Below are 5,326 nucleotides of genomic sequence, written 5' to 3' on the forward strand. Positions count from 1 at the left end.
GTCGGGTGTCTGTTACGAAGCCTCTTATCAAGCCTGAGATCTGCATCAAAAAATCCATTCTTAAATTACAGTCTTTAGAAAGAATCAAGCATAAAGGTATGCGTATGAAGCGTAAAACATATGACGGTTTAATCTAGTATGATATTAAATGGGATGATCATAGTCCATTTATGATAACTTCACTACTGTCGACGTCATCTGTAAAATAAATTGGCTATTCAATTAGCAAGCCTAAAATTCATGTTTTCCCATCTTCTCTCCCAAATTTTACACTTCTATTTTCAGATCTTGTAACAGAATTTGCTACAACCAATAACTCTTTTAGACTGTGACAATAGTTCCATCATCCATGCAATCAAAGAACCTAATAATTTCAATTTTGTCGATAGCTTAATGAAAACATAGAACCAATAGCACGTTACAGACGATGCACTGCAAAGTGAAAGTCGTGTGCAGTGTGTTTAGCTGTACTGGAGGCTTAACATGTTTTCCAGTACGAATGTGTTGATTTATATGTGATCGTGGCCGAAGTTCTATTCACGTTTTCATTGCACATAGGAGTATTCTCTCATGAATGTACACAGCATAAATATAGCATAATTTATAACCTTAACCCCATTACAATAACGGCTGCATAATAACATAGGTTTGTAGTATTACAGCAAAGAAGATATAAACTCCAATCCCTACAAAATGGATTGGAATTAGTACAATATTCGACTAAATGTAGATCACACTGTTATGTAGCAATGCTCCATACGGCAGCTCCAATGCAGCAGTCACAATGCACTCTCCCTCACCTTAAAATGAAGACGGTAGGAAAACACTCTCTAATGTAGCAGTCACAGTGCATTCCTTTGGCTCTATATTGTACATGATTTTGGACAGAACAAAAAGCAATGGAAGTTAAGTGATGTGTACCAAAAAAGAAAGTATTACTGATTTCTACTAATACCTACAGTCCACAATGCGATACAAGATAAGAAGAAAAAGAATAAATTAGATACACAGAGGGATTGCTACCTGAACCACAGGTAATATTGGTATTGATGATAACAGTAAGGCCATCATGTGAGGAGGCTCCTGCAGCGCAAAATCTGAGGCAGCCGGAGCATAATCAGAGTCATCGTCATCATCGTCGTCGTCATCATCGTCACCATGTTTCCTGTACCAACTGGGTTTTGTGCTCACAATGCCGAAATACACTCCTCTCTTCATCGTCGACATGCTTGTGCTTACTTTCTTTATTGACAATGAAGAGGACTCGGGATTGAGTAGGAAGGAAGAGGAGTTGGGAAAGATTGGCATGGAAGTGAGAGGTTGAAGAATGGCTATTTATGATAACGAGCCACACGCTGCTTGAGTGCCTCCTCGTTCGTAGCGCAGGGTTTGAGCGTGGGCAACCGTGGCCTCCGCAGTACTACTTTCCACCATTTCCGACAAAGGGAATTTCGCTTTTGACTCAACTGGATCGTTCATCGACCAAGCATAAATATCCCTCATTTTGTTCATAGGGTTTACTGTCCACAAAGAGACCTATCATGGTTCCCACCATACGTCGCACGACGAGTCTCTCACTACCATAAAATGGAGTCTCCTGAATCCCTAACAACAAATGATTAAACTTTATCAACCTTCAAAGAGATTATAAATAAGGAGTTCTTTAGTGTAATTCTAAATCTGTATATTTATCTTCTTTTCTTTATTTTACACTATTGTTTTCTTTAAGTATAGCCAAGAGAGACAAAGGACTGACTTTGGAGTATAAAAAGGCTGAAAGATAAGTCTGAGGTTACCTCCTTATCATCTAACCAATACCAGTTTCATACCTCAAAAAACTAACATAATTCATAACAGCCCTAACAACATCAGTCCTATTGCAATCAAGCAGATAAACAGAAAAAGTTTTCCAGTGGTAAAACAACGTACTACTACTAGCAATCCAGCAATTAAACTTATACAAATAACAAAAAGCCTCGTAGGGCATCAAGTTCCAATTAAACAATATCATTAAAGCAAAAAGAAAAACAGCCAATAGGGCTAACTGCCCTCTTTCTTATCTCGCTCATCAACATGCTTCATCTCAGGTTCATCCCTATCCATAGTTACTCCCTCCTCCTTGATAGGTTTGTCCAAGAGGGTCTTCATCCAGTCCTATAGGAAGTTGTATATGGAGCAGGAAGTCTTGCTCTCCTTGCCCAAGTCCTTCAAACACTATGGTTGATATCAAACAAAACATAGTTATTTACAAATAAATACACATAGTTATTTCAGTTTACCTTTTTATTCATACACATAGTTTATAATTCTATTTATATTTATACTTACTTTTGATATAATTTTTTTTAAAGAAAAAGCCAAAGAAGAATATATATATATATATATATAGAGAGAGAGAGAGAGAGAGAGAGAGAGAGAGAGAGAGAGAGAGAGAGAGAATTACAATGTCATGAATTCATATAAAAGTTGCCTTTTCCAATGAATAGATTACCACCCACTCAACACAAGTCCTAGACATATAACGATACTCTAAATGAGCATATCTCCCTGAGTGACTAACACAAGACCTACTATGAAGCCCATCATATCACTATTGAATATTTCTTACACAAAAAACAACATAGAGTAGCACAAAAATGGAACAAGGCTATGTATCTGCATGTAACCCCAACTACCTCCACATCTTTTTGAGAAAAAGAGGGAGTCTAAGAAGCTCTAAAACCACTAAGTGCATTCAATCCATGTTCATGCTTGAAGGGTCATCACTAAACTCTTGCATTTCCATTGAAAACTAAAAACCTACAATTTGATGCTCTACACCACCATATTATGCATCAAACATACCATCCACTAGAGAACTACCTTCCCCCAACATTTGGCCATGCCATTATCACCCCACCATCTAAACTCCACCCACTACCATTGCCTCCTCTAGTATCATGGATGACCTGCAACCCAACATGAATTTTTAAGTATGGTACCTAAGGTGGACACAAAACAAAAAGTGGAACAATATGATCATGCTCATGCATGAACAACAATGATATCATTATTATGACCTTTGTTTAAATTTGGAATGCAACTCCACTGTCCAACGCTACCCAATTATTTTTGTGGAGGTTAGTAACATAACTTGCATCCCTAGCCTCAAATGTCAGCTTAATATTATCATAGGCTGACACAAACAAAGGGCTTTGTTGCAAGAAACTTCATGGGAAAAATCTTCCAACATACCCATCTTATTTCCATGACTAGAATAGTTCAACATGACTTACACATAAATTTTGCAAGGATAATGTATGGATGAGTATACTAATTACATAGCACCACAACAAAATCAAGATTCTACATCAAATCAAATAAATTAGAGGCAAAAATTGAAATCAGTTGCTAGGGATAGACCACCCTCAAAGTAATTGGCCCTAAAATATCCTCCCCAATTATGGTCTACACATGACACTTACAAACAGGGAAAATAGTATTAAAATTCTTACCCATCTTTGCATTTGAGATATGGCCAATGAGTGGGTCAAGATATTCCATAACAAAAAAACTTGACTCCTAGATTATATGGATTATAATTCATGGCTACTGATAGAAAATCCACACCCCACCAATAACTAGAAATGGAAATAAAGGACACACCCAAAAACTTCCCTATAAATAGAAACACACATAACTATAGCTAGTCAAAATAGACTCACAAAAATACTACATACTGAAAGGAAAATTTGGCACAAAAAACCCTACCACTGACAAGCTTAAATGAAATTTTTGTCATACATTGTGATGATTCTTAGGTACTCTATTCTTCCCTATTAATTAGTCTCAAGTGTGTGAAATGTAAATACTATGTACCACCATCAACTCATAAGTACTTTCCTGACCTAACACAATGTGCTCTTAAAATAAAATGGAGTCTACCACATGTGAGAGTCATCATCCCTAATGCACACCACTATCCATATTTTCTACTCTCGGCATGCTACCTATAACTCTCATTACAACTCCAAATCATCCACTTTAAATCATAAGCTATGAGGATTGTGAAAGTCATACAACAAATAGAGAAAGCATAACATGGACACAAACACAACCTCACAACTCATCTAAACATAATTGTGCATGTCTGAACATTGCCGCTAGAAAGGGCCTTGGACAAAAGAATTGCATGAAACTATAGAAGATATGATACCCAATAATTGCAAGCACACAATTACAATGAGTGTATAGGTAGTTGCACATAAGATCTTAATTGATAATCATAAAGGATGATATGCACACGACACCTAGCTAGACTTTAGAAGGATAAATTTTACCCTAAAGTGGTTTTTTTCCATCTCATTTAGAGAAATGATTGTTGATGTTTGGTAATCTGAATCCTTAGGACTGATATCCAATGAGCTAGTATCAATAGCCCTTTGACCATATAATCCACTAGGGAATTACCTTCCCTATACACATGTGCAATAGTAAACCTGTTAAATTTTAGTAGCATAGGAGAGAGCTACTAAATAACATAGTTCAATTTCCAATTAACAGAAGGTTTCTGCCGGAGTCCATCAATGACCATGAGTGAGTCCCCTTCAATTTGCAAATCCTTGATATCACAAGCTATAATAGAACTATCCCATGATACAAGGTCATTACCTCTATCTTATTATTAGTCTTTTCTAGCAATGGAATGACTTTGGTAGAAATTAAATTACCATTGTGATCCCGTAAAACCACCCCGCACACTTGATGCTCCTAGATTAACATGGGAAGAACCAACAAATTTCAATTTCAACCATGGTGAGATTGGACGTCTCCATCTGACCTACTTGGACTATTGATCTTCACTTTTTATTTTTCTAATATATAAGAAGGTTGTTGGAAACAATTCTTCAATTGTATGTTGTCATTGATGTTACAAAAATGTTAGTATTACTTGAGCAATGTAGAGTTTGCAATATTAACATTTTATATGATAGAATTAACCAAGAAATCAAGTTAATAAGACTTTATTCTATTAATTTTATAGTTGGTTAATATAGAGATTCTTTCTTGTAGTATTGACTGAGTGGTCGCGCATCAAAAGGCTTGCAGTATTGACTAAGTGGTTGGGCATTGAAGGAATCATAGTGTCAAAAGAACTTCAATCCTAGTGTTGATTGAGTGACATCAAAATGTATTTGTCAAATACTTAATTAATTGAGGCCAATGGTTTGGATATTTATTAATAATTTGAAAGGGTATTCAAGCTGACTTGTCCTAGCTTATGATGTATAAGAAAGGTCAAGATGTGAGGATAAAGGAGATGAAGTAGAATATGAAATAAGATGGA

General features: G+C 36.1%; 1 long non-coding RNA gene across 1 annotated transcript; it reads right to left on the reverse strand.

Moving 5' to 3' along the window:
* Nucleotides 1-577: 577 nt before the first annotated feature.
* Nucleotides 578-1,302, reverse strand: LOC149533503 (uncharacterized). The gene is made up of 2 exons (XR_016357213.1): nt 1,024-1,302; nt 578-863 (listed from the first exon to the last, which is right to left on the reverse strand). It is a non-coding gene; the product is annotated as an uncharacterized LOC149533503 (long non-coding RNA).
* Between the last annotated feature and the right edge of the window lie 4,024 nt (nt 1,303-5,326).

The sequence above is a fragment of the Cupressus sempervirens genome, chromosome 10 (genome assembly GCF_028749045.1).
Source record: "Cupressus sempervirens isolate cs-2001-9-10 chromosome 10, ASM2874904v1, whole genome shotgun sequence".
In the NCBI taxonomy this organism is placed as follows: Eukaryota; Viridiplantae; Streptophyta; class Pinopsida; order Cupressales; family Cupressaceae; genus Cupressus; species Cupressus sempervirens.